The sequence below is a fragment of the Microtus pennsylvanicus genome, chromosome 5 (genome assembly GCF_037038515.1).
Source record: "Microtus pennsylvanicus isolate mMicPen1 chromosome 5, mMicPen1.hap1, whole genome shotgun sequence".
Classification (NCBI taxonomy): domain Eukaryota; kingdom Metazoa; phylum Chordata; class Mammalia; order Rodentia; family Cricetidae; genus Microtus; species Microtus pennsylvanicus.
The window spans coordinates 111856831-111870540 of NC_134583.1; the positions used below are offsets into that span (position 1 = coordinate 111856831).

The 13710-nt window shown below is 42.0% G+C and overlaps 1 protein-coding gene across 1 annotated transcript in view; it reads right to left on the reverse strand.

Moving 5' to 3' along the window:
• Asah2 (N-acylsphingosine amidohydrolase 2) overlaps positions 1-13710 on the reverse strand; it is a 95360-nt gene that overhangs the window by 61500 nt on the left and 20150 nt on the right. Inside the window, exon 2 of the mRNA XM_075973830.1 lies at positions 1997-2110. The gene's annotated coding sequence lies outside the window, so the exon portion shown is untranslated. The remainder of the gene's footprint in view (positions 1-1996; positions 2111-13710) is intronic.

The following is a 13710-nucleotide window of genomic DNA, read 5'->3' on the forward strand; positions in this document are numbered from 1 at the left end:
TCTGCATTACATCTTTGGTCCCGAGACAGAATTAAGTGTGCAATGATTTTCTTTATTACTACGTGTCACACAGTAAAGGCGGCATCCCTCTTGGGGTGGCTTTTAGAGGGTTATTACAAACCCGGGTGAGATTTTTTGGAACAGTTTTTCATTAAATTGGGGGGGTTGATTTGTTTATTTTATATGTGTGAGGGTTTTGCCAGCATATTTGCATGTGTAGCACACATGTGCCTGGTCCTCAAGTAGGTCACAAGTCAAATTCCTCAGAAGGGGCATTAAGGATGGCTGTGAGCCACTATGCGGGTGCTAGAAACCGAGCCAAGGGCTTCTGCAAAAGCAACCAGCACTCTAATCAGTGAGCCATCTCCAGCCGGAACCTGTTTGCTTAACCTGTGCTTTAGGAAGCTCAAGCAGTCATATGGGGTTGAACTTCCAGGACTTGGCCTCCAAAGCAGCAGCTTTTGGCTAAGACACTGGTCACGTAAGAGTTTCTCTTGTTGTTTTAAAATGACAAGATAGCTGCGTTCAGATAAGCTAAACAATATCATCTTCAGATTCTGTTAAGATAGAAGTTACACTTATAAATCCGAAAGTTGGCATTTCACCCAAATATAGTTCCAAAATATGGCAGCAGCTGCTGCCTTCAGGTGTACCAGGTCCTCTCTCCCTGTTAATCCCTCCCCATGGGCCTGAGCCACCTAATCGCTTCCTGATTTCTTTACGTATTGAATTGTGTAATCCTTGGGCTGCAAAGTAAAACATCAACTGAAAAGCAGAAATTTCTGGGTTGGAGAGATCAAGGAAATGACAGAAAGACAGGAACACGTTTTCTTACTAATTCTTATTTTCTCCTTCTTTTATTGTGACTATGCTCATCCTCAACACCAATGTCAGGGCCACCTCCATTCTAGGACAAGACTAGTTAGGTCTGTGCCTTGGTCCCAATTCCCTTCATCAGTCTTGAGAATCAAACAAGACATCTAAAACATACTTCTGGACCTCTATACTTAAGGAGATTCGCCAATCACTAGATGCTGTTTCAGTAACAGATTTTAAGGCCCATTATATTTAATACTTGCTTACAGCATTTTTTAAAAAAATATTTTAATGAATACTTAATATATTTAAATAATATATAATAATTGATAATATATTATATTTTACATAGCTAACATATAACAAATAATATATAAATATATCTATAACATGTAAAATGAATAAAATAAATATAAAAAATTAAATAACTTTTTAAAAAGCTATTTCTAGGTGCTTCTTCTGAATCAAGATGAGGAACAACGGGGCATCTCAACCCTAGAGCATCAGAATACAGACTGTATATATAAATGTGGTCACAGCTTGCCTTTGAAACACAGATAACGCGTGTGTTTGTGTTTATGTGTCTCTGTGCGTGTGTGTTGGTTTTACACTATCAACCCTCTACACAAAGCAAGAACTCACTTGCTCTAGGCTCTTACTGGATCTTGAGTGCTCTACCCCCTAAGCTTCCCCTCTCTGTTTATCTCCCACGAGTGCTGCTAACACATCCCATTCTTTTTCAACTATGTCAGCTGACTTTACAACCCTCTTCCAGGACATAAACTTTGTAGTAGCCCTGTTTACTTCCAGCATTGATTAATAAAGTCTCAAATCAAACATGACGGCAGCTGTCTTGTCTGTCTTCAGAATGCAGATATTCCATAAGGCACCACACCTCTCTCACTGCATCTTAAATGAGTCTGGATTTCACAGTGGCTCCCTTGATCGGGCAGAAGCCAGCAAGTGTAGCTATCTGTCATAGCTCCGCAAAGATCTGCTTTTCAACTATGAAAGCAGACAACTATGAAAAAAAAAATAACAATTGGGCACAAACGAGCTTTCCAAACTATGCACACGAGGTGAAGCTTCCAGATGTTACCCAGGTCTTAGGTAATACGATATGAGCTATGATTCCTTTCCATCTCTCCCCATTGAGAAAAAAACCAAAAATCATTCTTACCTGATTCTGGGAATCAAAGCAGTGTTGACCTCCCAGGAGAGCAAATGGTCATTAAGAGTCTTGCTCCTTGTCCCTTGCAGGTTATGAGGCTGATTGCTCAATGCGTTCCCAAATCTACTGAGGAAAGATTCCATAGTCAAGTCCTGGGCCTCATTAGCATACCTGTGGCCGCAGCGGGAGGATGTGAGTGACTAAAGTACATTGATTACAGAACGCTTACACGCACACTCGCACACTCTCCTGAACCTGCCTGCCACTGGAGGCAGATGCCGCAGAAGGCCTGTTAGACCGAAGGTCATTTCGATCTTAATGCAACTCTTCCAGTATGACAAGTTCTGACGACAAGATCTGCAACCCACATCGCTGAAAATATTTATCTCCTGTATTTATTCAGCCTGTGAGCTGGAAGAAAATGGATGTTGTTGGGCATGGGTGTGGTCTACGGGAACCACTGAGGGATATTTATACCTGTTTCAGAACAAAACAGTGATTTTAATGTTTTGGTTTTCAGGCCCTTGTAGCAAAACAGAAAGTCCAAATTAAACAAGAATGTGATTCATAAATAATATAGATATTCAAAATTATGTTGAAAGCAAGGCGCAGTAGTGCACACCAAGCATTAGAGACCAGTCTGCAGTATATTCCAAGAGACTGTCTTAAAATAGTTACCACGACGGTAGTATTATAGAACTGACAAACTGAGAAGTTCCAATGACACCAAATATTAAGTTATCTCAAGTTTTCAATAGCACATGATAAAGATCAAACAGACATAAGAACAGATGGCAAAATTGAAGTAATTATCTAGTGATTAATGGTAGCTTTTGTTTTCATTTTTTTCATACCTTGGTGGTTTCTGTAACAGCCCTGTATCACTTTGTAAAGAAGAAAGGGACTGTTTTTCTTCTCCCTAAATATTGTCTTCTATGTAAGTGGGAAGCTAAACAATGGCCTGTCGGCACAGGCTCACCCCCCTGTTTGGATTCCCTTTCTTCCTCCTAAATTCAAGGTCTAGGTAGCAGCTTGCAGGCCATCTGATCCTTTGCAGAGTTAGAAATGACAGAGGTCTCTAGAATTACAAGTAAATGCTTCTAGACAGGTCACCAAGTGATGAATCTTAATGCTGTCTGCTACTGCAAAAAGGAACAGTTTAAGTCATGGCAGCAAACGAGGGGTTTTTTAGTTGGCGTATTTAGGTTAAAATTCTTAAAGGTAGCTAAGGTAAGCAGCAGGAGGAGAGGGAGGGGAGATGAGATTTCTCAGGAGGAACAGTTCTGCACATATCAGAGCAGGGGCTCCAGAACCTGCCATTGAGATGGGTACTTTCCAGTTACTTCAGGGCACTGTGCTCTTTCTTTGGTCTTTGAGTCCTGAAAGATGGCATCTAACTGCTCCAGCATGGATCAAATTCTTAGGGCTACATGGGCCTGCTATGGAGCTTTCTGTCAGCCATCAAGGCAGGTTCAAGCATGGAGCACAAAGGAGCCTCAGAATGCAGACTGCTGATAGCTGTAATTCCCATACAAACTGGAAGGAAATCTGTCCACACCTAAACTGTAGCCATTAGCATCGCGCGCACGCGCATCACATGTGTACAAGTGCCAGTGGAGGCCAGAAGAGGGTGCCATATTCCGTGGAACTGGGATTACTGGTGAGCAGCCTGCTAAGCACGCTGGGAACTGAACTCAAGTCCTTTGGGAAAGCAGCAAGCGCTCTTAACAACTGACCCATCTCTCCAGGTCCCAAGTTTTCACAATATGTTACTTATGTCTTTCACTTCTGGAGCTCAACAGGCAAGGTACTGACTTCATATATGTTACATTGACAGTCACAGCCTTTTATTCTTTAAGCAATTTAAAAATAATTAGAAATTGAACTAGTTTAAGAAAGCACCTGTTTCCAAGGGCATCCATATTTTCCTTTATATCATTTCTTGCTCGAGAAACCAAATATCCTTAGAGAGACAGGAATTACATGAACTAAATCTCTATCAAGAAAGTCATCAAGATTATTAGAACTGTGCCAAAAGAACTAAAAAAGTTCCTAATCTAAGACTGATAGTTAGTTTTAAAATAATTTTAGAATGGGAAGAAACAAATACATCTGAATCTATGATCTCATAAAGGCGGTAGGCATTTTCATCTCATATAATATTTTAGATTTTTGTGATTAACATAATAATTGTTCTTATTTATGAAGTACAATGTAATATTTCAATTCACGTGAACTAATAAAATCAGGACAGCATTTCCACTTCTTTGTCATTACCCTCTGATCGGCCACACAAGCTAATGCTGTAATCCACAGCATTTCATCACTGTGCTGCAGACACAGACATTCAGCATCCTGTCAAACCATCATTTCTGAAAAGATCCTAAGGAACAAATTCTCCTTTCTAATAGCTGATAGCACAAAGAAAGAAGGTGGGGGAGGAAAGAAGGAAGGAAGAAAGGAGATAATTGAGGGGTGATTTCGGAAATAAAAAAAAACCTATTCTGTTTGTTTTTTTTTTTTTTCTGTACAAATCTACCCTGAAGAGTCAAGTAATTGGTAAAAGACATTTCCTCACCATCTAAGAAATGGACAGGATATGAAAAAGACTCAGCACAGAGATCTGGCAAGTCTCTGGGTAATGTTCAAAACTCACTTTCAAAAGTTTTGTCATTAAGTTAAACTGGAATCTGAGTGCTTGCTTTATAGACAACAAAAAGCACAAGAGACTGTGTGACAGGACCAGTATGCTGAGTCGGCCAGAAAAGGCCAGGCTGCCCGACACCGAACAGTGAGCTGGGTTCTATAAATGCAGATGAGAGGAAAGGAGGGGCAGTAAGAGTGGAAGGAACCCACAAGAAAGCCTGGATGATGATCAGGAGAGATGGAGAAGAAAGGAGAGGGACAGCACAGAGTACCAGAGCCCTGAGAGTCAGAGTAGCATCAGACACCGTAAACACCAAGCCAGCGTCACTTGGAATCTGATTAAGAGAAAGCAGATGTGTGTTTCCCCCGAAGTTCTGAAGCAATTCGGGAAAGCTGAATACTGCCTAGGCATCACAGGCTATTCAAGAGTTTTGTTAAAATGTTAGTATGGTAATGAGGTTGTGGTTATGTTTCTGAAGAAATTTTGTTGTGGTTGTTGTCCTGAAATAATTCTGAAACAGAATTGTTTTTTTGAGAGAATAGAAGAAAGCAAACAAAAAAGACTAATTTAGATGGGTGGGTGGGAGGACAGGACAGAGGCATGAGAAACAAGCTCTGTTTGATATGCTGGTTGGCAGGGCAGACAGGTTTCAGGTAATAGCAGATGAAACAGAAGGCTTCCCTCAATTTCCATTCCAATCCCAGATGCTGGCCCCGCACCTGCCTTTTCTGCCATCACGGATGAGGACCTGCCTGTCAGATGCACTGCCATGAGACTAGAATCAGGACTGAGCCATTTGGAGAGACGCCGGGTCAGGGGCATCAGTCCTACTGCTTTGTCTCACGGCAACATGGACCTTCTAGCAGCTTCCTGGCTGTTTTCTCATTCCACAACTCTGAGCAGCAAAACTCTAAAGGTTAAACTAAGCCCAAGAGCTCAGCCTCAACCCTTGGTCTTTAGCCTATGCAGAGATTCCAGTGTTATCGCAGCCCTGTGAGAATCCTTTGCTTCTAAGCTCCCTGGGGGAGTCCCTGATACGCCCCCACTAAAAACAGTCCAAGCTCGGCCTCATAAAAGCAAGTGCTGGACCTTCCACTCCTTGAAAAATGTCTGCCTTCTAAGCAGTAGATTCTGTTCACGTCAAACGGTTTCTGGAAACATTTGGAGGAAGCGGTACGTATATGTATGTTCAATATACATACACTGTTTGTGTATGTGTAGGCAGGAGTCAACTTTGTATGACATTTCTCAGAAATCATCCACTTTGTTTTTTGAGGCAGGGTCTCTTACTGGGACCTGAGGTTCACTGATTACACTTGGCTGGCCATCAAGCCCCAGGGACCTGCCTATCTCAGTATCTCTAACAGTCTAACAGCAGGCTTCCAGGCACAGGGCACCATGCCTAGCTCTTTAAGTGGGTATTGGGGACTCCTCTTAGGTCCTCATGTTTACATAGCATGCGTTTTACTAACTGAGCCGCCTTCCAAGGTACTCTGGGCTGATCTTTAAAATGTAAAGTGATGAGCAGTTTGACACAGTAAACTTTCATAAAATAAATTAATTTTAAATGGGCTGACATTGTAGTACATTACCAGCTCACAGAGACTGCACAGGGATGGGGAAAAAATTGCTTTGAATCCTAGAAGATTTTAGCTTAACTGTAGATTCACCTTTTCGCTTGTATCAGTTTAACCTTGATCTACAAGAGAAATCCCTGCTCTTGCAATCTGGAATTTGGATGTCTCATTTAAGGCCACATGCTACACTTATCCTACAATGAGTCTGGGATCGCAGTTAGGGACATTCTACCATGCAGTGGGAAGCTCAAGTCCCTGAGCAAAGACCTAATGAGAACCCTAGCACCAGGGAGCAGAAGGTATAGAACACGAAAGAACACACTAACCACCCTAGAAAATTTACCAAGTCAGTGTAGCGCCCTAAAGACAGCAGTAGGCACTGAGAAGCCTCTAGCTTTGCCAAAAAATAAATAAATGAGAGAAATGACCAGTGTTGTTGGAGAGTCCCCCCAGCTGACTCCAGCTCTGCCTTGGATGCAAAGGGAAAAGATAAGTGGGGCCATTTGGGGCGTGGGAGCGGCTGGGACTTGAATCTGAAGGTTAATATTGGTTTCTTTAAACACTCTGGGATTTATTTTTCCGTCTTAGAACAAGAAAACCTAACAAGAACATATCTTGTTAAAACATCATAGGATAATACAATTTTTTAAAGTTCTTTGCTAATTTTATAACCAAATGTCAGTTGTGACACTGTGTGACTGTCTACGAGTGGTAGCTTCTGTGCCTCTAAACCCCTACGGCATAGTTATCTTTTCTTAGCCCCCGTCTTCTGCTGGGTTCCAAAGATCTCCCTACTGAGCTTTGAGAAGCTGCCCAGTGAGAGGAGATAAAATTGGAATTGCAAAACCTCCCCACTTCTGCACTTGTGATCAGCCCTGGAGATCTGTATAACCTTTTCCAGAGTGTTTGGAAATTATTCTCTGGTGATTTATCCTTCTCCAAAGCCACAGATAAGAATTTGTTTCGTTTTGTCAGAGACAAATGTGACATGTTTGCCATACAAGATTGCAAAGGCAGATGGGAAGGAAAAGGCAACAGCTGCATTTATCATCATTCCAGAGACAGGGTGACAATATCTTTTCGTTTAACTCTTGCCCACTCTATAAATCTTGGCGGCTTGGCATCCCCTGCTTAGACCGTGGGCCTATGGGAAAAGCGCCACATTGTCTTTTGATAAAACTTGAGAAAAGAGGGAGAGTCAGGAGACAGCCTGACGGTATCCAGAACTGGCTGGACTCAAACAATTTTTCTAAGACACAAAAGCTAAAGGCGAGGCTGAGTGGAGGCTGGTGGAGGGGGATGATGGCTTCCGTGTACTGAGTGGAATAAGACCTGGGGATAAGATGCACCTGGTGAGAAACCCCCACTTCCCTGCCTAGAGCACACCCATCTACAGCTATGCACAGAGTCCTCGCCGCCCACATTAGATTCATCAAGAAGCAAAAGGTAGCGGGAGCCTGGCAGCATCTGTATTTGTCACCACCTGACAAGAAGCAACTTGAGGGATTTGTTTTGGCTCCCAGGATGAGGGTACAGTATCTGAGCAAGGAAGCCATGGGGGCAGGAACAACAGCTGGAAGAAATAGCAGCGAGGGCGAGGAACGGCAACACTCACCAGGCCGGTTCCTGTTTTCTCCCTGGTTCAGTCTGGCCCCAAGTCCCCGGCATGACGCTGCCTATGCAGGGTGGGTCTTCTTCCTGAATTAATCCTCTTTAGAAAGTTCCTTACAGAGATGCCCAAAGGTGCACTTCAATAATGCCCTAGGAATTTCTTCATTGAATTCAGCTGACAATCAAAGTTAGTCACCCAGCTCCTATTTGGGAACCACATGCCACTTCTCAAATTCTCTCCTGGCGTGGCTGTTCCTCTGCGTTCCAAGGAGATTTCTATAAAAACCTCGGACAAGGGAGGAAAATATTCTTGCTTATATGAATCTCCTAGAGAGATCTTGCCTGCAGAGGAACTAATCCCTGCAGATTCCTCATGCATTTGCGATGGTGGCAATGGCAAGATGGCATGTAACACTCCAAGGCTGAAGAGGCTCAAGAGGTACAGCTGAGGAAATCAGAGGGTCAGTATCTGACACGTGTCTACCCCTAAGCTCCTCTGTTAGCCAGAAACTGAGGTGGACCTTGAATCTGGAGGAACTGAGACTACAGGTGGAGTTACCTACCTAAGTTGGGTGCCTACGTGTTTAGGGGCCACATCAGTCTATGAGTCAGAGCAAGGGAACCAGACAGGAATCAGGAGCCTGAAGAGGCCGAAGGCAGGATCCATCTCAGATGTCAGAGCCAAGATGGAGCCAGGGAAGATCTAAGCTGAAGCTTATGAAGCACAGATATGGGGTGCTGAGCTTCAGCCCCAAGTCTCCTACACACAACGTACATAACTCCATTTTGTGGGTCAGTAGATTAGAGATTTCCATGGGCTGGGCTGACTTACCTAACCAAAACAAGACAGACAATAATTAAAACAGTCATAGCCCGTGGAGACCTTACATGTAGACATTTGCAAAGCTGTAGGACAAGGAGAGGCACCTTTAAAACTCAATGTAAAACGAACGTAGTGAGCTTTTAGTACACGCTAGGCACTGTTCCAAGAACAGTATTCAAATTACCCCCATCGAGTGCCCCAGAACTCTGGGAGGATAATATTATTCCTATACTTGTTGATATTTAAATTGAAAAACCAAATAAAGAACAACAAAACTGTCACAGGGAGAATAAGTAACTGAAGGTCATATAGCCAAACTAGATTCTGAGGACAAGCTTAGCTGTCCTTGGTCCTCTTGTGAGCTCTCAGTGTCACCATGCTATATGAGCATGTGCCTTACGCTATTAATAGATATGAGAATCTCAGAGTAACAATAAGCTACTGAACACAATGTAATCCAACTTCCAAAGCTACTATGAGAAGAATTCAAACATTTAGACTCTGAGGTTCCAAGAAGAGGTGGGGATTCTGAGGTCATCTAAGTCATACAGTTAACACCAAAAGGCAAACTGAAGTTCCTTGCGTGTGGTCACCGTGGTAACGTGCCGAGCTCACTCAAATCTGGTTCTCCATCCCTTCGTGGACATATAGCAAAAGAATGCTTTTCCCTCTGGCGGTTACAGGCCAAGGGGCTTGTGGGTTGTGGGTGTCAGCGACATATGTCACTTCTAGGCTGAAGCGAATGACAACGAGATATTTGAAGAATGTGTGAGTTCCATCAAGTTTCTCCTTCTACATCGCTGCAAAACTGAATTGCAGTGCATCCCAGGAGCCAGGTCTCAGATGGAAGAAACAAACCTCAGAGACTCACCGGGTCAGGTATACGCTTTTCATAATAAGAAATCAACATTCCATGTTAGGCAACTAAGGAACGGACTTGCTACTACACCAAACCTCTTGTCTGTCTTAATGCAATCATACTGCCTGTGGATGAAGATGGTTCCTCAGGATTCCTCGTCTCGGCTCAACTATACACCTTTGCAAAGGTCATTCCATTCAACAAACACCTCCAATAAAATGGTTATCCATTTAGATCAAAAGGTATCAAAATTTCTCTAACTCAACAGTTGATGAAGCCTCAACTGTAACATGTAGTTAAGAACAGGAAGTAAAGATAAAAGATCTGCAGCTCACAGAAATTCACAGGAAAATAAATCAAAGTTCTATCATCTGGGAGAGGCTCTGGGGCTTATTCATAGCATGGGACTTTTGAACTGCTAAGTGTAGCCAAGCATTTTTATCCCGACGATAGACAGTTAGTACAACAACCAGTATTTAGGGAAATGGGTCTTGGTGGCAAAAGAGAAAAGCTGAAAGAGACTCAAAATGACTCAGCCTGGAACTATAACCAGTTGTTGGAGTGACAGTCCATGGTTTGGTTTGTTTTATTTCTGTTTGTCAAGACAGGGTTCTCTCTGTAGGCCTGCCTCTCCTGGAACCTGCCCTGTAAACCAGGCTGGCGTCAAATTCAGAGATCCACCTGCCTCTGCCTCCCGAGTGCTGGAATTAAAGTGGGTGCTAATTTCTGTCATTTTTTTTTCTGAGCTCTAAAATACCCTCATTGGGAAACACATTCCTCCAGAATACATGTCCCCACCCACGCCCACTTTAGGCTTTATAAGAAAGAAGTAAATATTCTAAAGCTATTGCAAAAACAACAGAGGCAGAACTAACTACACTAATGTATTTCAAGACACTATAAATGTTTGTTAGGGGGAAATTTAGAGAAAACTTTTAGTTTTCATTCCATTTCATCATATTAAATTTCTCCTGTAATAATCACATGTTACTTTTGTGGCACAAAAGGAAACTTTGCAGGGATGAATTCAGGTATTTCTCAAGGAGGCTGATGAAATCCACTCTCCTTAGGCATAATTTAAGGCCACCATCTACTGTAATGCATTGTGGGGCAAACACAGCCAGCCCAGTTCTGATAAAAATCAGTTCCTGTATCTCTCTCCTCAGATCCTTCAGACTGGGCTCATCTCAGATTGCACCATGGTTGAGCTCCTCAGCCCGTGGACTAAGGTCATGGGGCTTTGGGAGGTAAATTGAGTCAGAGCTAGTGAGGCAGGGTACTACGTGTTTAATTCACTGGGCTAATCAGAGAGCAGGCAAGCTGTCGTGCCCAGGTGGAATAACCCTTATATGTACCATAATGATACAAATTCTTGGGAATTGGATAATTATACTGGTATTTACATAAGGGATTTGATAAATCTAGTTTGCCAGGGGCTGTTACCAAGTTGCCAATCCTGTTGATTTTGCAAATGAGTACATGGAACTGAAGATATGATCTGAAACCAGAATATTTCCCATTCCGATGTGTCAGTTTGGGGGTTAATCTATTCAAATTTTTACTCAGATCTTCCCAGTGCCAGCTCTGCCCAGTCAGAGTAGATAGATGCCAGAATAAACAATGGGAAGGTTGGCATTCCTGCTTAGGGCAAACCAGCCTGGCTGAGCTTCTCTTTAGAGATGCAGGATTTGCAATGGCAGAGGGGAGGCTTCATGCAAGACCCAGCCATTGAGATAGAAACCTTAGACATAGAAAGAATAGTGAAAGCCCCAACATTTTCAAACCGTTCACTCTTGTCTCATGATGCTTAAAATGTGTTTTATTTCATCAAAATGGAGACAGCAGCAGTTTTACAAGGTATGTTGAGAGTACCACTGAAGGAGACAACATCAGAAAGCTGGCATGAGTGCCCGCCGCCCTGTCGGCACTCGTGGGTAAGGATGCCTTCAGCCAGCCACGGCTTCTGCCATCAGACAACTAAGTTACTAGATTTTAAAAATCTTGTTCCAGTTTAGTCAGATGAAGGGCTGAGTTATCCTTGAATATCCTTTGAATGAAAAGAGAAAACTGAGAGTTTGTAGGGGGCCCAGGGCATTAGCGATGCTTGGGGAGGCCAGTGCTGCCCGCATCACTCTCGTACTGAAAGGGGAAGTAAATAAGCGGACACACTTATCAGTCACCTTTCTTTGAAGCAGTGTGTGAGAGACTACAGAGTCTGTAAAAGAACTGCAATGGGCACTGTGGGTACTATGAGGATGACGGACTGTTGCAGCTGGACAGTGTGGCCCTACCTGAGGGGCAGAGTCACCACTTGTCGGTGCCACGAGGAAGCTCAGACCCAGTATTGATTGTTAATGAAACATAAGTACCATAAGTCAAGATCCAACTTCTTGACGTTTAAATGGTAAGTAAAGAATTTGGAGAGGAAATAAAACAAAAGAAGTTAGTTCATCATGGTTCAAGACAATTCAGTGGAAGAAAAAAATGATCATACACAATCTATGGTAGTGAATGCCTTTAACTCCAGCACTTGGGAGGCAGAAGCAGGTGGATCTCTCAGTTTAAGACCAGTCTAATCTACAGAACGAGTTCCAGGGTAGCCAGGAACTCACTGTCAAACCTGAAATAAAACACTGTCCATTGATATCAACTCCAATGATCTCAGTTCACCAATAAAAGCCACAGACTAACATTATGGATACAAAAACAGAAACCCATCCTGCTACATCACCCAAAACACAATTATGGTATCAAGGATAGACATCACCTTGGGGTTAAAGGATAAAAAATGATATCCCAAGCAAATAGACCTTAGAAGCAAGTTGATGCAGTCATTTTAATATCTGACAAAGTAGAATTCATATTAAAATTAATTAGAAGAGTAGGGAAGGATACTAAATATTAATCAAAGGAAAAATCTATTAATTGCAAGAGGACATTGCAATTCTTAACATCTATGCATCAAACAAAAAAGCACTTGAGCTCATAAAAGAAATGCAGCTAAACTAAAATCATATGTTGACCCTCATACACTAACAGTGGGAGACTTAATACCCCACTGTTGCCAATGCACAGACAAAAAGCAAAGAGAAAGCTGCTGGGGCTAACTATTGTTATAAGTCAAATGGACTTAAGAGATACTTGCAAACATTTCTCCCAAACACAAAAGAACATACCTTCTTCTCAACACCTCTTGGAACTTTAAAAATGACCGTTTATACAGACACAAAACAAGCCTCAACAAATACTAGAAAACTGTAGTAACACCCTGAATCCTATCTGACCATCACTGATTCAAACTGGATATCAACCCAACAGAAACAACAGAAAGTTAACAAACTTATTAAAACTGAACAAGTTACTACCCAATGAAAAATGAGTGAAGATAGACATTAAGAATGAAATTAAAAACTTTGTAGAGTTGAATGACAAAGAACACACAACATACTCAAACTTGTGGGACACAATAAAGGTAGATCTAAGAGACAAGTTCATAGCACTAAGTGCCTAAATAAAAAATTAGAGAGCTCTCATACTAGCAATTTAACAGCACATCTGAAAGCTCTAGAACAAAAAGAAAAAAAATAGTCATACCCAAAAAGAATAGATAAAAAAGATATAATCAAACTCAGGGCTAAAATCAAAAAAACAGAAACAAACAAAAAACAAAACAAACAACAAACAAAAACAAAGAGTCAATGAAATGAGTTGGTTCTTTGATAAAATCAGCAAGATTGACAAACCCTTCTCCAAACTAACTAAAAGGCAGGGAGAGAATATACAAATTACCAAAATCAGAATTCTAACAACTTTCAAAAAGTTAATGCCAATACACCTCAAATTGTTCCATAAAACAGGAACAGAAGATATGCAAATGTACTTCCACTCCTTCTTTGTAACTATGAGGTCAACTGGGGAGCGGCTGCCTTCAGGATACATGATCTAGAGAAGTTACACTGTCTAAACAACAAAAAGCTAATGATTTGATGTCTCAGGGTGTTAAAGCAATTTGAGTTTGTTCCCTCATGTATAAAATGGGCAACAGTATCTGCTAAACATTGCTATGAGGGACTCAGTGTCTTGGTGCCAACCCAAGGCATACCTAGCTCTTGCCCACTTCTCCTCTAAGCCTTTCCTTCCATTCCTTTGCCACCCCTCTGACCTGTAGAATCACTCTCTTCCAATGACCTCCAGCCCCCACACTAG